A 23849-nucleotide genomic window follows, 5' to 3' on the forward strand; every position below is an offset into this window, starting at 1 on the left:
CGCCTGGACAGGCACTAATTGATTGTCCGGCCGTCTCATGTCGTCAAACGACTGCTTTAGCGTGTTGACACTATCCCGTAGTTCCATAAATAAAGGCATCCATTCTGGTGTCGACTCCCTAGGGGGTGACATCCTCATATTTGGCAATTGCTCCGCCTCCACACCAATATCGTCCTCATACATGTCGACACACACGTACCGACACACAGCAGACACACAGGGAATGCTCCTAACGAAGACAGGACCCACTAGCCCTTTGGGGAGACAGAGGGAGAGTTTGCCAGCACACACCAAAAGCGCTATATATAACAGGGATAGCCTTATAATAAGTGCTCCCTTATAGCTGCTTTATATATATCAAAATATCGCCATAAATTTGCCCCCCCTCTCTGTTTTACCCTGTTTCTGTAGTGCAGTGCAGGGGAGAGACCTGGGAGCCGTCCTGACCAGCGGAGCTGTGAGAGGAAATGGCGCCGTGTGCTGAGGAGATAGGCCCCGCCCCTTTTCCGGCGGGCTCGTCTCCCGCTATTTAGTGAATCCAGGCAGGGGTTAAATATCTCCATATAGCCTCTGGGGGCTATATGTGAGGTATTTTTAGCCTTTATATAGGTTACATTTGCCTCCCAGGGCGCCCCCCCCCCAGCGCCCTGCACCCTCAGTGACTGCGTGTGAAGTGTGCTGAGAGGAAAATGGCGCACAGCTGCAGTGCTGTGCGCTACCTTTAGAAGACTGCAGGAGTCTTCAGCCGCCGATTCTGGACCTCTTCTGACTTCAGCATCTGCAAGGGGGCCGGCGGCGCGGCTCCGGTGACCATCCAGGCTGTACCTGTGATCGTCCCTCTGGAGCTGATGTCCAGTAGCCAAGAAGCCAATCCATCCTGCACGCAGGTGAGTTCACTTCTTCTCCCCTCAGTCCCTCGTTGCAGTGATCCTGTTGCCAGCAGGACTCACTGTAAAATAAAAAACCTAAGCTAAACTTTTTCTAAGCAGCTCTTTAGGAGAGCCACCTAGATTGCACCCTTCTCGGCCGGGCACAAAAATCTAACTGGAGTCTGGAGGAGGGTCATAGGGGGAGGAGCCAGTGCACACCACCTGATCTGGAAAAGCTTTACTTTTTGTGCCCTGTCTCCTGCGGAGCCGCTATTCCCCATGGTCCTTTCAGGAACCCCAGCATCCACTAGGACGATAGAGAAATGTAACGATTGGGTCGCACGCTACGACTACATACTCCTTACCGTAAATACGCATACCGATGCGAGCGGGTGCACACAGTAGCGGGTATGCGCCTTCACGGGAAAGCGCACGCATGCGCAGCGCGTACCAGGGTGAGGTGCAAATATGGCAATGTGTATAGAAACATTTTTCTGACTTTGACAGTCCACCCTTTGGCAGTCAATAATAACTGCCACCTTCTAAAACATTTCAAAAGGAGAAAAATGTAAGTCAGGGGTTAATTCATTTCCATGGTTGGGTAAGGAAGAAGAGAGGAGTAGGTGTGAAGAGGGTATGACCTAGTGAGATAGCAGAAGTATGTGTGTATGAGTCCATGTTTGGAGGGTCATGTATCATCGTGCCGTACGTGTGGTAAATCAAGCTTCGAGGTATTGCGAAGTATACATTTGAATTCCTTCTTATCCCGTGGTACAGGTCTGTGGATGGGCTGTCAAACTTTACCGAGCTCTTTTCGGCTTTTGAACAATATGGGGAGCACATTTTAGTTGATGATACATGAATGGGGGAATATGTGGTTGCTGATATCTGTGCCTGTATTCCCTATACTATGTGTGTTATTACCTGAGGGTTGTAGAGATGAAGATAAAGAACACTTATGGAAAATGCAATGATATTCTATGTCAGGGAAATGTACATCTGTTGTTGAAGTTTTGTTCGGTATCTGTTGAGAGTCGTCTTCTTTGCGCTGTATCGCTCCTTGGGCATGAGCAAATAGCTTTGTCAGTGCCATCAGATTTACAAAAATGTTGGGCTAGCGTGAGTTTAAAAATACTAGGGAAACTGGGGATCCATGGCAAAGTTCATCAAGTGTCCATATCATAGGTTGTCAAAACTTCATCTTTGGTGCTTGTCTGTTGTCTGTATAGCGTCTCGTCAACTTCCTCGTCCAAGGGGGTCTTTGTACCTTGGTGAAAAGCAGAAAAACAGGTGAAAGAAACGGACCTTATAATCGCATTTTCATCACATCATGGTTTCTATCATTGGGTCATAAATCAAATCCAGGTTAATTACAGTTTCCTCACTCCTCAAACTCATCACTCTTGTACTTTGTTTGCACCTCATTAAAGCCTGCCCGCATCTAAATATCAATCCAATAGATATAATAACACCTAAGATACATAGGAGAAACTTTCCAACATCCATTATGACTCCTTGAGCCCAGTCTCCTAAACCGGAGAACCAATTTCGCGGGTTCAACCATGACACCCAACTAGTCAGCTCATTACCTACAGCGGCAAGGGTGAGATTGTGTTTTCGGCGAAATTCCCATTTTAATTGGAGAATATCGTCCATCTTTTGGTCTATGACCTCTACCGGATCCTCGGTGCTATTTGTGATATACGTGCAACACTTTATGCCGTACTGTGTTGCCAATGTAACACAATATCCGCCTGTTACTGCTGTAAGATAATTAAGAACCATCCTATGGGGGGCGTGGCCTGGCTGGCATCGAGGGAGGTCAGGATTGTGGAGAGCTCCTGCCAGCAGCTTTTTAAAAGGGACCCCCTGGCCCAAATCTGAGGGCTTCTGTATAAATACACAGCCCCTAAGCCCTGCTGAACCACCCTGCATCCAGAGGTCGAGGCTGCGGAATCGGGGGGGCCCTGCGCTGCCCCCTGCGGATTGCGGCCTACCTCTGTCCCTGAAGCCGGGGCCTCGATTTTGGGGTGAGGACGGAGGACCGCCGGGCCCGGAGCGGCGGCTACACGGACTTTCCCCTCCACCTAAGCAGCTCTCTGGAGGTCAGACACCCTGCCCAGCAAACCCCCAGAGAGGACCAGGGAACGGGCGGCCTGCGGGAGACAGTGGCCGGGACACACGGAACGGACGGCCGGCGGCCATCTTGTGGTTGGCGCCGACCAAAACCTCTTCACCTGCGCTGCCTCGCCGATCCCCCGGCCACCACAGACGCCTGACACCCGCCCCCCGCCTCACATACCCCCGCTTGACAGCCCCCCCACCCCGCTGACGGTGGATGGCGACCGGGAGAGCTCCGGAGGGACTTGGCCTCATCAACTGGCGGCGGCCATCTTGAGGTTGGCGAAACACCCATCCTGCTTCATAGCTGGAGATAGGCTGCAATAGGAGCTCCCTCTGGTGGTTGCTTCTGGTACTACAGCTGCTACACATTTATCCCTATAATATTGCCTGCCCACAGGTCTCCTCTCTGACAACCGGAGGGGAATCATCAGCATCATTGTATATCATCTTGAAATGACCGATACGGAGGGGCATGGCTTGGCAGCAGACCTGCCTTGGGATCAAATTTTATATTAATCACACTGCTCCCTGACGACCTGGGGTATAGTCTCCTGTATAACAGAGACCTGCAACAGCTGGTGAGGTTTGTGAAACCGACAGGTGTACCCTACAGATATAAGAAGTGAGGCCTGGGGGGCGTTGCCTGGCACAGGAGAAGAGCAGTCGCAGACTGGAGGAGCTCCTGCTTTAAAACATCAAAAATCCCCTCCAGGACCGTCAAAACCCGCTCCTATTCATTACCCCCACTCACTAACGCTCCCCTCAACACCCCGCTCTCATCAGACCCGGACCGCGGAGTCGGGGAGCAACGTGGACGCTCCCGCAGATTGCGGCCCAGTCACAGAGCAAAAACCGGGGCCTCAATTTCGGCGGCTATTGCGCCGGAAGCCTGAGGACTCAGCCGACGCCTGCCTCCCTGTCAGATCTCCCTCAACACCCCGCTCTCACCAGACCCGAACTGCGGAATCGGAGCGGCGGCTGCTGATAGCGAAAATCAAGCCTATTGCAACTCTTATCTATACTTCTGACAACCTCCTCAACATCGGTCAAGAAGATACCCATACCCCCTCAACCTGATCTCTGCTTTAGTGAGATAGATGCCATATTTGATGAGCACCTGCAACGCACTAAATGAAGACCAGCAATAAATAACCACCTAGCACATGAGACCCACTACATCATTTACTACCTAACCACCTAGTGTTTCTAGCCTTAACCTCCCCCTCTGGGCGACCCTGCATGGAAAAATTTTTGATACCTCTATCCGTAATGCCCGCAGGGACTGATCAACAAACCCGAGAGGACACCCCGGAAATAGACTCATCGGACTCTGATCACTCTACTACACGCTCACTTTCCAGAAGCTCCCGCAAATCTAAACCGCCTGCCAAACAACCCAAGATGAAGCACAAAGACCTACTGGCGGTACTAGGCCCTCTCCTCGACGAAAAACTAGCGGGCATAAAGGAAGCTATCGAATCATCATCAACTCTATTAACCCAACACTCCACTCGCCTGGATGAGGCAGAGCAAAGGATCTCGGCCCTAGAGGATGATCTGACTGAAGCTCAAAGATCCTTACAGGCGAAACAACTCGAAGTCGCGGATCTCTCGGATAAGCTCGATGACTTGGAAAATCGTAGCAGAAGAAATAACCTACGAGTCATCGGTATCCCCGAATCCGTAAAAGGCCACGAGCTCTTAGATCTCCTCTCGCTAGCCATCCCAGAACAACTGTCCATGAACCTCAAGGGATCCCCCCTGATCATTGAAAGAGCACACAGATTAGGCCCGGAACGGAAAAACACATCAGGCCGCCCACGTCCGGTCATCATGAGGATCTTAAATTACGCAGATAAAACGAGACTCCTAGACCAATACCGAAAAACAGCCAATCTGACGATCAACGGAGAACGCCTTCTCATCTTTCAGGACTTCTCAGCTGCAGTGGCGGCGAAACGCAAAGAGTTTGCCCCCATATGCAGACACCTCTTTGAGGCAAAGATCAAATTCGCACTACTATACCCAGCGCGCCTCAGAGTCTTTGAAGACGGACGTCCGAAGTTCTTTGAAGATCCAGACGAAGCTAGGCTACACTTCGCCCTTCCTTCCACTTGATCACCATGTGACTCTTTTTGATTATGGCTAAACACTATCCGAACCTTCTTTTCGGGTCTCAAATGCAGAATATAAGGAGTGCGAATATCCCGCACTCATGTATATTCTCTGTTGTTTAGGTTTCCATAGTTGGAAACTACTTATGTTATTATTTTTATGTTTTGTCAGTTGTGCCTGCCTAAGTCGGAGCCCCCTCCCCCCACTGGGAAACTCCCCCCCTGTTCGCTGGGTCGGGGTGGGACCCCATCTTATCCTTCCAACCTTTCTAATGATATTTTTCCCGATGGGAGTGGGATAATATGCCCTCCGACTCCCACTCACAAACTCCCATAGACGTAGATCCAGTGGCCACATTACTCCACATGGTATCTTGGAACGTAGAGGGCCTTAATCACCCGGTCAAACGGAAAAAAGTGCTGGCTCATTTGAAACGTTTGTCTCCCCAGATTGTATTTTTACAAGAGACACACTGGTTGGATGATCCTAGACACACCCTCCGTGCCCCGTGGATAGGGAGTTGCATATCTTCTCCCTATCACACGAAATCTAGGGGTGTGGCGATTTTAATCCATGCCAACCTACAACACTCAATCCTCAGAAAACAGCTTGACCCAGAGGGCAGATTTTTATTATTAGATATAAACATACAAAACACGACATACACTCTCCTTAACGTATATGCACCAAATACCTCACCAGATTCTTTTTTTGCAGATCTGCTATCGACCCTTATAACCTGGGGAGGCCAAAACTTGATAGTTGGCGGAGATTTTAACACGGTCGTCGACCCATCCATGGACAGATCCAGGGTAAGTGCTACTACCTCTACTCCCCACACCCACTTGCTCTCCTCCTTCTGTACCCAACTAAACCTCCTAGACCCGTGGAGAATACTCCACCCCACCCAAAAAGACTATTCCTTTTATTCCCACCCCCATTCATCCCACTCCAGAATCGACTACATCTTTACCGGCACCAATCTCCTACCCAAAATCACCTATACATCTATCGAGAATATTATCATCTCGGACCATGCCCCTATATCTCTCCATCTCCAACTAGGATTACCACAACGCACCGCCTTGAGATGGCGATTTCCAGCCTACCTCCGCCAGTCTACTGATTTTATGCTTCACCTCAAACAGTCCTGGCATAACTACACCTCAGACAATAGCGATCAACAATTAGATTCACCAATCTTTTGGGGGGCGGCAAAGGCCGTCCTTAGGGGACACATTATGTCCTATACACACGCCAAACGGAAAAAATTTTCCTCCCAACTACACGCCCTGAGCTCCACTCTCACCTCAACATACCGCAGCTACACACAACACGACACCCCCGCCCACAAAGAGGCGTACCTCTCAGCCAAGCTTGTATATGATACATTTCTCACGGAACGGGCTCAGCTTTCCTATGACTATCAGCGGAATAGACTCCACAGATGGGGTAACAAATCAGGCAAATTATTAGCAAATTTAATCAAAGGACCCAAATCTCGTAACTGGGTCAACGCGATCATGCATGCGGACAAACTGACCACCACTCCTGACCTCATTTGTTCAGAATTTAGAAATTTCTACCAATCTTTATATACTAAAGGCCCTGATGATCCTGCTGCCAACCAATCATTTTTGAAGGAAGCAGACCTCCCCATTTTGACCCAAGAGGAGAGGGACTCCCTAGATAAACCGATAACAGTGGAGGAGGTGGTGGAGGTCATCAAGACCCTACCAAACAACAAAAGCCCCGGCCCAGATGGATACGGAGCGGAATTTTACAAAATATTAAGAGACGAACTCGCCCCTACCCTCACATCACTCTATAACCATATTCTCACCTCTAAACAGATCCCCATTAGGTTTAACGAAGCCACAATTATTGTCATACCAAAACCAGGCAAAGACCCCTCCCTGCCAGGGTCCTACAGACCGATCTCACTCCTTAATCAAGACTTTAAGGTCCTCACTAAACTGATGGCCAATCGACTACAGCTATGCCTTTCCCGTATTATATCGCCAGCGCAGATGGGATTTCTTAAACATAGACAATCAGTGCGAGGCATCAGAGTGGCGCTGGCAGCCATTACTCACTCCCACACCAATAATATCACAGACAACATCCTAATCAACCTGGACGCTGAAAAAGCTTTCGACAAGATCGCCTGGCCTCACTTAACAAGAGTTCTACTCTACCAGCGATTTGGCGAGACGTTTCGGGGACTGGTTGACTCTCTCTACATTAATCCATCTGCGCAGGTGATAGTTAACAATACCCCCTCCCCACCCTTTCTCCTAGAGAGAGGAACTAGACAGGGTTGCCCCCTTTCCCCCCTCCTCTTCAACATCGCCCTAGAACCCCTTATACGATATATCACCAACTTACCCACCTTTCGTGGTATAAAAATTGGCAACAGGGAAATTAAACTTATGGCGTTTGCAGACGACATCCTTATACTTACCTCCAACCCACGACAGTCGATAACAGCACTACAAGAAGCTATTGACCGCTTTTCCTCTTTTGCAGGCTTCACCGTCAATTTCGACAAGTCGGAAGCATTGGCCATATTTCCCCAGATTACTAAAGGCTGGGATACCCCCTTCCCATTCCGATGGGCTAGCACCCACATTACATATCTAGGCATCATACTACCCGCTGACCCCACCCGTCTATACACCGACAACATCCACCCAATTCTCATTAAGATCCAGACAGAACTCACGCTATGGCAAACACTACCCTTAAATCTCTTGGGGCGCTGTAATCTAGTCAAGATGGTTAGTTTCCCCAGACTGCTCTACGTTCTGCAGATGTTGCCCATCATACTCTCAAAAGTTGATGTATCTCATCTCAATTCCTCGATCTCGAAATTTATCTGGGCCAATAAACGACCCAGGATAAGTCTTTTTAAGTTAACCCAAACAATACAAAATGGAGGGGTGAATCTGCCGAGCGTGGAGCAATACAACCATGCTTGTCTCCTCCGATTCGCCATGGACTGGATCCACGGAACGTCTACTTTTACCGACTCATTAGTCGACTCCCAATTCTGTGCCCCCCTATCCCTCAGCTACATCCTCCATGCAAACAAATCGGAAATATCTAACCTTCATTTGGATAACCCTCTATTAACCTCTACTATTGTAGCGTGGAGACTCTCCCGCAGATCTCTTAAGCTACACCACACCTACTCACTCTTTCTCCCTTTGGTAGGAAATACACAATTCCAAAATGGTCAGGCCCACACCCCCTTTACCAATTGGCACGCCTCAGGTATCACATGTATAGGAAACCTCCTCGACTCCAACAAAAGAATACTCACCTTCACGGAGGTGTCAACCAAATATGGAGTTAGCCCCCGCCATCGCTTTTATTTCTACCAAATATCACACTACATACGATCGACCCTCTCACATCTTACTGCCACAGACCTGGTTAACTCTCTGGACGCACTTCTGCGCTCAGGGACTTGCTCCATCTCAGCAATATATACCCGCATACGCACGGAACACATACCTACTACAGACCTCACACAAATACAAACATGGTCCACCCAAATCCCGTCAATGTCCCCGGAGAACATAGTGGATAGCTTTGCGAGCTCCCTCAAACTTATCCCTGCCAGCCTCTATCAAGAAATGGCATACAAAATACTACACAGAGCCTACATATCACCAAGGAGGAGCCATTTGATGGGCTTGTCCGACTCGGCTAAATGCTTAAAATGCTCTTCATTAATAGCAGATCTTATGCACTGCTTCTGGCACTGCAGCCACATCCAAAAATTTTGGACAGAACTACACACCTACGGAACTGCCGAGTTGGGCTTGCGCTTCCGATGTACTGCCTCTTGGGCGCTATTCGGGTATGTCCGTGACCAAAACGATATTCCCTCTCGAGACACAAAACTAATTATGATCCTCTCAGCGGTAGGCAGGAAGGCCATATTACAACAATGGATATCCAATACCCCCCCCACACTACCTCTAGCTACCGCCAGACTACTATTCCTATTCACAATGGACTGGCTGGAGACTTCCCTTAACAAAGAAATATTAACCCCCACCTTGTTTCACTGCTGGCGACGATTTATCAACACACTACCTATTCCGACAAAAACAGCCATTAAACAAAGCTTTCACTGCACCACCTGGTACGGGCTCCAAATTCTAGCAGATGACCCCCCCATCGCTCTTCCATAACTACACCCTAGCCCCCTCTCCGGTTCCCTACCTTCTACTCTTCTCTTGTTTTCTTGCTTTCTATTCCCTCTCATCGTCTCAACTCTGATTGCCCGCACCTGACCCTTAAGTTCTTACATCTACCTCCTCCTACTCCCTAACACTGGATATCTATCGTCTATCTCTTCTTATCACACTGTTGATGTCTCCGTGGATGGGTCGGCGGCCCCCGGGTTCTGGCAGGTACGATTAATAATGTTAATAATGTTGTTAATACTGTTAATGTTTTTATTGTTTTAGGATTTAGCGATCCCCAAAGGGGGAGACGCATTAATATGCTTTACTGCTAGGCAAAGAATCTGCTAATTAGCAGGAACACATTAACTGTTCCATCATATTTTATGTTTACTAACTTTGCTATTTGGTTACACAATACTATGATATAACATATATCTAAATGTATCGATGTAAAAAGTGAAAATGTGAGGTTCTCTGTTCTAGGCTTTGGATTCTATTTTCTCTTTCTTTTCACACACAACTGTCCCGGGTGGCTAATGTGGCCCCAGGTACAGTTGAATTATATGTCATTATATGTCATCATCTGTTATGATTCAACATGCCTTTTTGACCTCAATAAAAATATTTTGGAAAAAAAAAAAAGAACCATCCTATGCTGAACTAGTTCTGTTTTATAAGCTTGAAGTTCTCTTCCAGTGTATCTGAACGTGTCATCATACATTTCAGTGATATTATCTAACAAATTGGCGAGTGCGGAAATGTATCTATAATTCATCACTCCTCGAGCGGTACGAGTGAAATCTAACGCCACCAGAACCTGAATCCCGGTGGATTCATGGATTAGATCAGAGGCCGGATGCTCTAACCTTTCTGACAGTTGTCTTTTAACTCGGTGCTCGTAATGAGTGTGAGTATAAGGAGCTTGGGCACCACGGTGTATGTCCTTCATTTTGTCATGTGTAACAGTCATCACTTCAGGCAATACTTTTCCAATATAACACAATCCTTCAGAGTTTGGGGCAAGCCACTTGTACGCCTTTCTCCCGCATATGAAATATGCATCATCGGGGAGAACATATGGGACAGAGAAGGACATTACCATATTACACACCTTCCAGGTGAACTCTCCTGACCCTAATTCTTCCATCTGCTTAATGCATGTATCAGTTTGTACGATATGTGCACAGTATCCTGGTGATACTTCTCCAACTCTCGTAATCCTATTTCCTAAGGTATATTGATACCGGAAAGATTTTCCTCTACTGGCTATGTGGCGTACAAGCTCTGTATCTGTAGGCATTCTATCTGCTCTGTGTGAAAAGGTCATGGTAAGGTTGCTCCATGACACTTCCCAATTTCCCGGCTTACGGGGATTGGAGATATTAAAACATAAGAGGGACCTATCCACATGGTATTGGTGAAGCTTCAAACTAGGAGGGCTGGAGATATTAAACCTCCGGTCCACCGGTCTCCCACCACTTAACTCAAGTACCTCCCCTAACGTTAAAGGAAATGGTACTAGCCCTGATTTGCTATGACCCTGAGGTACTTGAGAGCATACCCAACAATCTGTTTGGTTTAATACGTTACCCACTAAGGAGTGATAGTCACTCAATGGATGCCGGTCCATATGGATATTAAAACTGGATTGGCATTTCTTTATGCACCCATCCTCAATCAAATTGTCACAGAGCCTACAGATACAGTTTTCTTCAGCTAACAATCCATCACAATTTCTTCTATCGGATCGTTTTCTGATACTCGCCTTTGCTTGTTGGTTTGGTTGATCTTGGAAAACTACGCCTCCATCATCATAATCGGAACCCATTCCAGAACCTCTCTCGACCTCTATGGTACTCTCGCCGGAACAGACTGCTCTGGTCAACATCATGGTTAACATCAAAATCCGGATCACAGTCTCTTGGGGCAAGTCCATCTTTGAGGAGGAAATAGAGAAGAATGAGAAGGGGGAAAAAGAAATTTTAAGGGAGAGGGGATGGGAAGTGGAGAAAAACAATAAAAGGGGGAAGGGAGTCAACAACTGCTTTCGGTCTTCAAGGCTCAGGTGCCGCCTCAGTCCTCCTGGAACAGACACTCCAGTGATACAACCTCTACCGCCTGTTCCTTATCACGGGACTTCTCTGTATCAGCAACCTTTTTGCAGTGGGATGAATGGACCCAAGTCTCTCTCTCAGCAACCTTCAATGCTGTGGTGCTAGTCAATAAGACCTGGTATGGTCCTTCCCATCTATCAATAAGACAACCCGTTGACACGACCTCACCTATCCCTCCGCTAGGGGCCTTCGCTAATCTCGTGGGTGTTGCTGTGCCTACTGTGGTCTCTGCTATGGTGGCCGCTAGAGAGAGCTGAAAATTGTTGCTGGATCGTCTTCTTGATCACACTACTGAGGAAAGTTCAAAACAGGGTACAACTTGCACGGGTTAATACTTGCATGAGTTACTTGTTTAACATCATCAACATTTACAGGGTTACTAAGTGTTTGTGTTTTACAACCAGTGCGTTTCTCTCCGTAATCAACTCTCTCCTGCTATGTATGGTGGTGGTGGGGCTGTGGCTATCAGTTTCCTGGCTGCCCCAGATCCCGCCGCCAGAGCCAAACCTCTCTGTATCTCACCTTCCTGTTGCCACAACTGTAAATAATCATGATGCTGAATTCGTCTCTTTGTTTGATTTTATGAGACATATCCTCCTCCTTAAATTTTTGTAACACTTCTGGACTGAAGCTACCTATTCTTGGAATTTCTCCCTGTCTTGTACAGTCATTCTCTCCCATTCATCACATAAAACCTCTGTGTGACTTCCGTATTTTTCACACATGATGTATCTTGCCGACCCGACTGGTCGGTTCTCTGAATCAACCCGAACCGAGGTTGATCGCCCCCTACCTGAACAATTGGCCCCCATAATCTGCAGGTGTTGCTTACTACTCCTTTGATCTTTATATCACGGTCTTCAGCGAACCCTTACAGCAAACCAAATTATTCAAAATAGGCCGGCGGTGGCGGTTTACCGAGTACCCCACTCACTCGCCCACCTCGACCAATACGACCTGATCACACCGATATGGTGCTGGCGTACTCGATACAGGGCCCTACCAGAAACCTTCTGTTTACTGGAACATACGAGGGTTACCCGCAGGACACTTACTCTTTCCAGTAAAGGTGGGGTTGTTAGATAGTTCCTGAGTGACCAGCGAACTTCCCTTTAAAAATAAAAAATTACACAAATCACGTCAGAATGTACAAATAGCGTTTGTGACCACTTTACTCTAATGGTATTAGGTCAGATTACTAACTACTGCACACAATTACGTGCGGTACAATCGTTCAGTACATAAGCACTACCTGTTATGTACTGAGAGATCAATGGAATCGAAAATTGCGGCTGCGAATTCCTTCAGCCAGAGCTTCCAATGGCCTATATGGGTTTTAGCACCAACCCCCGGGGTTGTGCTTCTTGTACCTTTATAGCGGACCTTCTTTGTCTCCTTATGACCTCCTGGTCTTGTTCTGTACGACCTCCTGGTCTGACCTCCTGGTCTTGTATACTGGTCCGCTATACTCTAATGCTCATATTTTATTTAACCAAGGATGCCTCCTTAGCCACCGTATATGTCACTTACACGTATGTCCTACCCGATTTCTTTTTGGTTCAACCTCTAAGTTATATAAACTTATGTAATAAAAACACACTCACTCAACACATGTACACTTTCGTTTCTATATCTATTTCTGCGCAGAAATTTTCTTTAGCCCAGCTGTGTTACCAATTAGGAGCAGGATCTGTTAAACTAAATTTCAAATTTTCCAAAAATAGATTTTGCGTTATTTACCGCATCGCGTTATCTACCGCTGTGCGTTACTTATCGCCTTTGCGTTACTTATCGCCTTATCACAACTTGAGCTACGTGGGCGTAACCGGACGCTACGTTGCGTAATGTACGCTGCGTGCGTCTGCCTTTGGATTGCGTACGCTAGTCTTTGTTAGAGACACGTGTACGCAAAACAAAAGATCCACCGTAACACAATTTCTACTTTTATCAATGTAGATGATCCCTGATCATCTACCGCACACCACACTGACTGCCTTATCTCCCAGACAAGCCGTGTGTTGGTCTATACTTTAACTATTACCTCTACTATGAAATAACAGCAAATCTTTTTTAGCACTTTCTATCAACTATAAAAATTGGCAAACAGGAATAGTGATATACGAAATTGAGAAAGAAATGCAGATATATATGTATGCGTGCGTGTATACGCAAGACAGAAGAGAAATAAACAGTTTTAAAAGACACAAGCGTTTTGTTCTTACTTCCGGTTCCCGGATTCCTTCAGCACTCTTTATCTAAGTGAAGCAGACGCTTATCCCGTCAGCACTGCGAGACAACCTCCCACCCTTTGCTGGGGGATAATGTCTGCTGATCTACCTAGTGCAGATATGAGAAGGACAGGACGAGTCCCCCAATTGACAATGCTAAATTCCTTTGTCGTATAAACAACCCTTAATGAAGTCTGAGAACACAGTACGCTGTTTACTTAAGAAGTACCGTAAGGGTACGCTAGTTGCGTAACGATCGCTTAGCCGTAGGCGAGACGCTCAAGCGTCACGTTCGCTCACGGCCCAGTGATCACAGGACAGCACGTTATTGGTGATGACTAGAATAATGATTCGCTATGGCGTAGCGGACGCTCGAGACCACGAGGAGATCACCAGCGGCGCAGACGCTCACAACGCTATACCTTTATGTCTAAACCTTTTATCAATGAAATACACAGAATACCTTAATGTGAATACAGGGTGTAAGTGCAACCTTGTGTAACCTGACTAACTACAAAGCTGCTTGAGCGTCACCGACGCTCAAGTGAACACTTAACACTATGAGAAAAATACACAGATACCTGTTTAGGGTCCAAAGCCTATTAACTGTATTATAACTATTATACTTGCAAAAAGAATCACAGTACAAATGATACACTACAATATAACAGAGACTTCCTAACCGAATAACTATACAAGAAATACAGGCCCTCATTCCGAGTTGTTCGCTCGCAAGGCGAATGTAGCAGAGTTACACACGCTAAGCCGCCGCCTACTGGGAGTGAATCTTAGCTTCTTAAAATTGCGACCGACGTACGCGCAATATTGCGATTACAAACGAGTTAGCAGTTTCAGAGTAGCTCCAGACTTACTCTGCCTGTGCGATCATTTCAGTGCTTGTCGTTCCTGGTTGACGTCACAAACACACCCAGCGTTCGCCCAGGCACTCCCACCGTTTCCCCGGCCACTCCTGCGTTTTTTCCGGAAACGGTAGCGTTTTCAGCCACACGCCCCTGAAACGCCGTGTATCCGCCCAGTAACACCCATTTCCTGTCAATCACATTACGATCGCCGGAGCGAAGAAAAAGCCGTGAGTAAAAATACTTTCTTCATAGTAAAGTTACTTGGCGCAGTCGCAGTGCGAACATTGCGCATGCGTACTAAGCGGATTTTCACTGCGATGCGATGAAAAATACCGAGCGAACAACTCGGAATGAGGGCCACAATACAATACTATGCTGATCTAATACAATACAATACTAGTCAATGGGAGATACGAGAGAAAGAGAAGAGAGAGAGAGAGAGAGAGAGAGAGAGAGAGAGAGAGAGAGAGACGGAGAGAGAGAGATTGGCTCACAGTAAGACAATATGATTACGGAGAAAAACTTACGCACAAAGGGTATGATCGCATGCGCCTCTGGACATCCAGCTTCCCGATTATCAGCAATGAGAACCGTTTGATGAGAAGTGAAAGCTGGATGCCACAGGCCCGTCTTTTATGCTACTCACACAATGCAATCTAATGGTCCCTACAACCTCATTGTCCATTGGACGCAGGAATTCGGCTTCGCATTATAACAAAAGGTCATAGGGTGATTCATACAGGTGGGCTGTGACGATTTCAAACAGCTCAGGTGGGTGGGAAACTAGGTTTCCCGCCGCATACCTGAGTATGAGTAAATAATAGAAATGGACATAAACTTCTTATGTCCATAACTATCCGCACGAGCGATTAATACGCTCCAAACCAACACCGGAATATTGCTATTTAAATACTCTTCCGATGGGTACCAAACACTGCTGTATGATTCCTGTTAGACCCTTAGCACAATACAAAGAGGGATTCCTCCGTTCAGGGACATTCCATATTAACCAAACTTTCAGAATCTATCAAAGGGACTATGGTCTACAAACTACATTAATTGTGGAAATATGTAACGATTGGGTCGCACGCTACGACTACATACTCCTTACCGTAAATACGCATACCGATGCGAGCGGGTGCACACAGTAGCGGGTATGCGCCTTCACGGGAAAGCGCACGCATGCGCAGCGCGTACCAGGGTGAGGTGCAAATATGGCAATGTGTATAGAAACATTTTTCTGACTTTGACAATACACACACACATACACTTAAGGGAAAACACACAGCAGCTATAGGCACACTCAGTCACAAACACAATGCAGATATAAAGTACACAACAATAATACAGCACTGGACAGGCAAATTACATATGACAATAGATATAACAATGCACAGTAATACTGGATGTACATCACAGAATAATGGTACCACCTATGCTGTTATAAGCACACTTGTTCTTAACTGTCGCTGTCTAAACGACATGTAGAATACTCAAGTAACTATAAAAGCACGGCGCTGTGACAGGCGGCTTTACAGAGGAGACATCAGCCCAGCAATCCTGTTGAGAGCAGCCCTTTGCTATAGAAATGGCGCCGAATCTCTGCAGGGAGTAAGGGAGAAGTGAAAGCAGCTCCAGGGTGGGAACACCTGCGGAAGATGGCGCCTGGAGTTGGGGAGAGGCGCTACAGCAGTGTTTTCCAACCACGATCCTTAAGGCACACTAACAGTGCAGGTTTTAGTGATATCCAGGCTTAAACACAGGTGACTTAATTAGTATCGGTTATTTTGATTTAACCATCTGTGCTGAAGCCTGGATATCACTAAAACCTGCACTGTTGGTGTGCCTTGAGGACCGCGGTTGGGAATGCCTGGGCTACAGGTCAGCGCCTTTTCCCCACACGCTAGACTTCACCACTGGTACTTATGGAGCCTTTATCAAATGTTTTCAAAAAAACCGACCTGCGCTCCGGCTGCCCTGGTGGATATATTGGGGTCCCTGAGCCGTACAGTGTCCACGCCAGCCGAGCGGTCCGTCTCCTGGAGACCGTGATTTAGCCCGGCGGCGATCCTGGAGATGTGCAGCAGCAGTGTGCCAGAATACCGATGCGTCTCCGCTGTAAGTACCCGGGAACCAGGCCGCGGTAGTATACAGCGTCGCAAAGGGGAGGTGATGGAGCCGCAGCACTGTATGTCTCAGGGACATAGAATGTGCTGCGGCCCTTGAAGTCTTTAATAAAGCTTTTAATTTCTTTTCTTCAAGGCTGCCTAACGCAGCCCCCGTGTTAGTGACCTGCTATGCAGGCACCAACTTTAAAGACTGAGCTCCTGTGCACGGAGGCGGGGTTATAGAGGCGGCGGAGCAGTGCATCCTGGGAACAGTCAAAGCTTTTAGCCTGTTGGTGCCTCGGCTCAAGATCCTACTCTACACCCCGATGTTATTCCCTGTGGAATCCCAGTGTACCCCGCTGCAGAAATAGTAAATACTGCTAGCGTATGCAAGATAATGTACCAGATTAATAACAGCAATGCACTGTATAGAATACACCATAGGCCTGCGCAATATAAGGTGATATAGGTATAACGTATAATTCAAGCGCACAGTCTGGACCCTGATCCCTTAAAAGATGTGGGCACACCGGGGATTTCCCCTGAGGGCCAGCTAACAGTGGGGTGACACGGTTGTACAGGTCTCCTAGTTCTAGCGGAGGAAGCGGGTGGTGAGAGGGGACAGGGTGCTGCTACAGCTGCGTCTCTGGTCACTGATGTCAGTCAGGCTGTGTGCACTGTTCACCGGCCGCTCGTATGCACCTCTCCCTGGGCTCCGAAAGGTGGCGCGCTCGCACATACGGACGCATGCGCGGTGTTTCCAGCTCGGGGGCGCGCACGTCTTACTCCGTGTACCGGGGCGCGCATTACGCTGTGTGATCAGAGTGGGGAGAGCGGGGTTGACACCGGGATACCGGACACGGGAGAAGCTGGTGAGAGATTTAGCCCCGGCACACACGCTTAGTAGTTATTTATGTAGGCGGGTGGTGATAAAGGAACCGGTGTGGGGGAGATATACAGGGACCGGTGTGTGTATGGGGGGATACAGGGACTGGTATGTGTATGAGGGGCATACAGGGACCGGTATGTGTATGAGGGGCATATAGGGGGGGTATACAGGGACTGGTATGTGTATGAGGAGTATACAGGGACCGGTATGTGTATGAGGGGTATACAGGGACCGGTATGTGTATGAGGGGCATACAGGGGGGGTATACAGGGACTGGTATGTGTATGAGGAGTATACAGGGACCGGTATGTGTATGAGGGGTATACAGGGACCGCTATGTGTATGAGGGGCATACAGGGGGGGGGGTATACAGGGACTGGTATGTGTATGAGGAGTATACAGGCACCGGTATGTGTATGGGGGGATTATACAGGGACCGGTATGTGTATGGGGGGTATACAGGGACCGGTATGTGTATGGGGGGTATACAGGGACCGGTATGTGTATGGGGGGTATACAGGGACCGGCATGTGTATGGGGGGAGGGTATGCAGGGATCGGTATGTGTATGGGGGGTATACAGGGACCAGCATGTGTATGGGGGGATGGGGGGGTATACAGGGACCGGCATGTGTGTGGGGCATATACAGGGAACGGCATGTGTATGGGGGGGGGGGGGTATTATGCAGGGACCGGCATGTGCATGGGGGATATACAGGGACCGGCATGTGTATTGGGCGGGGGGGGTATAAAGGGACCGGCATGTGTATGGGGGATATACAGGGACCGGCATGTGTATGATGGGGGATATACAGGGACCGGCATGTGTATGGCGGGGGTATGCAGGGACCGGCATGTGTATGGGGGGGGGGGGGGTTATGCAGGGACCGACGTGTAAAGGGGGTATACAGGAACTGGCATGTAGTATGTTTGGGGGAGAGGGGTCAGCAGACCAGTGTGGTATATAAAGGGGGCACAGGACCTAGTGAGCATGTGTATGGGGGTCAGTTAGGACAGTGTGAAATCTGAGTACTTGTTCCAGGATTGCTAGTTCTGTCAATCAGTAGCTCCGGGTCCTGATGCTAATCAGTAACTCTCCCTCTGTCTGTGCAGGAGGATGGAGAGCAGCCCCAGCCTCATCGCCGTGCAACACCTAGACAGGTGAGTCCTGTTATGTACAGGTATATTAGAGGAAGGGTCACATTTATCTCTAGGCAGTCTCACTGTTGTGTAAGGAGCTTAAACTGTGAATCAGTGTGTCGGTGGTCCCTCCTCTGGGCCCCCACCATTCAGAGTATTCCAGGGTTCCAGCACTCACATCTAGCCATCAGTTTCCTGGTAGCGGGGGTATTGTATGTGAGGGTGGCTTACTAAGACCATAATAATAGTATAAGACCCATTTAAAAGATAAGACCACCTTCTGTAACGTTTACCCCTGTTGCAGTAAGTTTAGATTTCCCTCTTCTATGCTAAAGCGGTTTCCTGGACACACCGGGCGCTTACAAGAAGGCGTAATAGGCTATTGTTATTGCGTAGCCATACTTAAATTGTTACTGTCTCCCAGCAAATACAGCACTGTGAACTGGTTGTGGCTTTGGCTAGCGATTATATAGTGTGTGACAGATGTGGTGGTGGTTGTTATGTTGCGTGTAACACGGGAGACCGTCTTGTGGTTGTCGCAGCTAGCGGATCTCGTGTAGCGGTGGCGTGGCAGAGTTAGCAGCCGACATCAATCTTTAACGCAACGTGTAAAATAGTCACTAATTATTACTGTTCCTCAGCTAACAGGATTGCTGGCAATCAGGCATGTCTGCTGCGGGGGGGAAGCTCCTGAAATAGGAATTCTGCAAATAGTTTCATAGCCCTGCCAAGTCCCCCTATGCCGGGAGATGGAATGTTTCTGGGAAGTGTCTGCAGGATTACGGGGAGGGCACGGGGAATAGACCTGTTCCCAGAGTCACCTTCATGTTACGTCTGTAAGACATAACTGTATTCGTGTTTTGTCTTGAGAGGAAATTGCTTTTGGAACAAGGCTGGATGCTGCCCTTATCTGCTCCGGGCAGTGTGTCAAATATTCACATGGTAACAATTAGCGGCTGACATGCACCGGCTCCTGTGGCCCCCCGCATCCGGCAGTCGGAGTGTTAATCTCCTGCTGTCACTGCTCTTGTCTGTTATTGTTCTCTGTTCCGTTTTGTTCCAGATCAAGGCTGCATGCAGGAAGTGACTGTGTGTTTGTGTGGATTGTGTAAGACCGTAGTGTTGGTGTGAGGACACGGTGTCCGTCTGCTTGTATGTGCCCCCGCTGTAGATGAGGGGACATGTGACTGCGGTCCCTTTGCAGTGCGTAACTCTGTTAGAAGTCCTCTACTTCCTGCACCCCCCCCCCCCCCCTTCCCGGCGGGAGAGCGGTCCTAGAGCCGCAGTATCTGCAATCTTTTCTGTTATGTTCTCAGCACTTCTAGTCGGATCCTTAACTGCTGCCAATGTTCTATCAAAATGCTTTTAGTAAGCAGGAGGAAGATGATGCACTGTCATCCAGATAGTCATTTACTTTATATATTGGGTACACTTCTGAGGCCTGGTGCATATGGTAATACGTTGTGCCGCTAGGATACAGTCCATTCGCTGGGATCCCGACTGCCGGTAATGTAACTACATCCCCATTATACGTTTACTGCAACATTTTCATGATTGGAAACCCATCTTTCTCCATTGCCGTAAGCTACGGATGTGTAAAAGCTGCAATATATGCTCTATATGTGGGCCATTTTGGAACACTTTTTAGGCATAAGGGATGGACCATCTTTAAGACCGGCGTGGGATGTTCTGAAGATCACACTGCTACATTTTTAAAGTCAAGGTGTTGCTCCTAGCAGCTAATCAGGTTCTAGCTATCCATTCTCTATTGCATACTAGGATATGTTAGACAGATTCTGATTGGTTGCCGTGGGCAGCAACACAACTTTTCATTTTACCGATTATTTATATAGCGCACACATATTCTGCAGCACGTTACAGGGAATCTTTGCCCATTCACAACTGTCCCTGCCCCAGTGGAGCTTACAATCTATATTCCCTACCACATGTACACACACACACACACATTCACGCAAGGGTTAATTCTTGTAGGGAGCCAATTAACCTACCAATATATTTTTTGGATTGTGGGAGGAAACCGGAGTACCCGTAGTAAACCCACACAAACACGGGGAGAATATACAAACTCTACACAGTTAGGGTCATGGTGGGAATTGAACCCATGACCTCAGTGCTGTGAGGCAGTAATGCTAACCATTACACCATCCATACTGCCCCAGCTTTAGGAAGCTTTCGTAAATCTACCCCTTGACGTATAGTTTTCGTTATGTCCTAAGGATCTTCTTACTAGCTATACCGCACTCTGTAGAACGCTCCTAGACCACAATAACCCCAGGAAAGTAGGCAGCGCTTCATGTATTGTTTATTTCTCTGACGTCCTAGTGGATGCTGGGAACTCCGTAAGGACCATGGGGAATAGCGGCTCCGCAGGAGACTGGGCACAACTAAAGAAAGCTTTAGGACTACCTGGTGTGCACTGGCTCCTCCCTCTATGACTCTCCTCCAGACCTCAGTTAGAATCTTGTGCCCGGCTGAGCTGGATGCACACTAGGGGCTCTCCTGAGCTCCTAGAAAAGAAAGTATATATTTAGGTTTTTTATTTTCAGTGAGATCTGCTGGCAACAGACTCACTGCTACGAGGGACTAAGGGGAGAAGAAGCGAACCTACCTGCTTGCAGCTAGCTTGGGCTTCTTAGGCTACTGGACACCATTAGCTCCAGAGGGATCGAACACAGGGCCCGACCTCGATCGTCCGGTCCTGGAGCCGCGCCGCCGTCCCCCTTACAGAGCCAGAAGCAAGAAGATGGTCCTGGAAATCGGCGGCAGAAGACTTCGGTCTTCGCCAAGGTAGCGCACAGCACTGCAGCTGTACGCCATTGCTTTTCATGCACACCTCACACTCCGGTCACTGATGGGTGCAGGGCGCTGGGGGGGGGCGCCCTGAGCAGCAATATTATACACCTTGGCTGGCAAATCTTCACAATATATAGTCATAGAGGCTATATATGTGTAAAATACCCCTGCCAGAGATCCATATAAAAGCGGGAGAAGTCCGCCGAAAAAGGGGCGGAGCTATCTCCCTCAGCACACTGGCGCCATTTTCTCTTCACAGTGCAGCTGGAAGACAGCTCCCCAGGCACTCCCCTGTAGTTTTCAGACTCAAAGGGTTAAAAAGAGAGGGGGGGCACTAAATTTAGGCGCAATATTGTGTATACAAGCAGCTATTGGGAAAAGTCACTCAGTTATAGTGTTAATCCCTGCATTATATAGCACTCTGGTGTGTGCTGGCATACTCTCTCTCTCTGTCTCCCCAAAGGACTTTGTGGGGTCCTGTCCTCCGTCAGAGCATTCCCTGTGTGTGTGCGGTGTGTCGGTACGGCTGTGTCGACATGTTTAATGAGGAAGGTTACGCGGAGGTGGAGCAGATGCCGATAAATGTGATGTCACCCCCTGTGGGGCCGACACCAGAGTGGATGGATAGGTGGAAGGTATTAACCGACAATGTCAACTCCTTACATAAAAGGCTGGATGACGTAACAGCTGTGGGACAGCCGGCTTCTCAGCCCGCGCCTGCCCAGGCGTCTCAAAGGCCATCAGGGGCTCAAAAACGCCCGATACCTCAGATGGCAGACACAGATGTCGACACGGAGTCTGACTCCAGTGTCGACGAGGTTGAGACATATACACAATCCACTAGGAACATCCGTTGCATGATCTCGGCAATGAAAAATGTGTTACACATTTCTGACATTAACCCAAGTACCACAAAAAAAAGGGGTTTTATGTTTGGGGAGAAAAAGCAGCCAGTGTTTTGTTCCCCCATCAGATGAGTGAATTAAGTGTGTAAAGAAGCGTGGGTTCCCCCGATAAGAAACTGGTAATTTCTAAAAAGTTACTGATGGCGTACCATTTCCCGCCGGAGGATAGGTCACGTTGGGAGATATCCCCTAGGGTGGATAAGGCGCTCACACGTTTGTCAAAAAAGGTGGCACTGCCGTCTTAGGATACGGCCACTTTGAAGGAGCCTGCTGATGAAAAGCAGGAGGCTATCCTGAAGTCTGTATATACACACTCAGGTACTATACTGAGACCTGCAATTGCCTCAGCATGGATAGTGCTGCTGCAGCGTGGTCTGATACCCTGTCAGATAATATTGATACCCTAGACAGGGATAATATTTTGCTAACATAGAGCATATTAAAGACGTCGTCTTATATATGAGGGATGCACAGAGGGATATTTGCCGGCTGGCATCCAGAATTAATGCAATGTCCATTCTGCCAGGAGGGTATTAGGGACCCGGCAGTGGACAGGTGATGCTGACTTTAAAAGGCACATGGAGATTCTGCCTTATAAGGGTGAGGAATTGTTTGGGGATGGTCTCTGGGACCTCTTATCCACAGCAACAGCTGGGAAGAAAACATTTTACCTCAGGTTTCCTCACAGCCTAAGAAAGCACCGTATTATCCGGTACAGTCCTTTCGGTTTCAGAAAAGCAAGCGGGTCAAAGGCGCTTCCTTTCTGCACAGAGACAAGGGGAGAAGGAAAAAGCTGCACCAGACAGCCAGTTCCCAGGATCAAAAATCTTCCCTCGCTTCCTCTGAGTCCACCGCATGACGCTGGGGCTCCACAGGTGGAGACAGGTGCGGTGGGGGCGCGTCTCGGGAACTTCAGGGACCAGTGGGCTAGCCCACAGGTGGATCCCTAGGTTCTGCAAGTAGTATCACAGGGATACAAGCTGGAGTTCGAGGCGACTCCCCCTCGCCGTTACCTCACATCAGCCTTGCCTGCTGCCCTCGGAGAAAGGGAGGTAGTGCTGGCGGCAATTCACAAGCTGTACTTCCAGCAGGTGAAATCAAGGTACCCCTCCTTCAACAAGGCCGGGGTTACTATTCTACAATGTTTGTGGTACCGAAACCAGACGGTTCGGTGAGACCCATTCTAAAATTGAAATCCTTGAACACTTATATACGAAGGTTCAAGTTCAAAATGGAATCGCTCAGGGCGATTATTGCAAGCCTGGACGAAGGGGATTACATGGTATCACTGGACATCAAGGATGCTTACCTGCATGTCCCTATTTACCCTCCTCACCAGGAGTACCTCAAAATTGTGGTACAGGACTGTCATTACCAATTCCAGACGTTGCCGTTGGTCTGTCCCCGGCACCGAGGGTATTTACCAAGGTAATGGCCGAAATGATGATACTCTTTCGAAAAAAGGGAGTTATAATTATC

The 23849-nt window shown here is 48.2% G+C and overlaps 1 protein-coding gene across 1 annotated transcript in view; it reads left to right on the forward strand.

Annotated features, from left to right (window-relative positions):
* Positions 1-17293: 17293 nt before the first annotated feature.
* PIK3C2A (phosphatidylinositol-4-phosphate 3-kinase catalytic subunit type 2 alpha) overlaps positions 17294-23849 on the forward strand; it is a 136347-nt gene continuing 129791 nt past the window's right edge. The window contains exons 1-2 of the mRNA XM_063946450.1: positions 17294-17495; positions 18625-18672. The gene's annotated coding sequence lies outside the window, so the exon portion shown is untranslated. The remainder of the gene's footprint in view (positions 17496-18624; positions 18673-23849) is intronic.

Source organism: Pseudophryne corroboree, chromosome 11 (genome assembly GCF_028390025.1).
Source record: "Pseudophryne corroboree isolate aPseCor3 chromosome 11, aPseCor3.hap2, whole genome shotgun sequence".
Lineage (NCBI taxonomy): Eukaryota > Metazoa > Chordata > Amphibia > Anura > Myobatrachidae > Pseudophryne > Pseudophryne corroboree.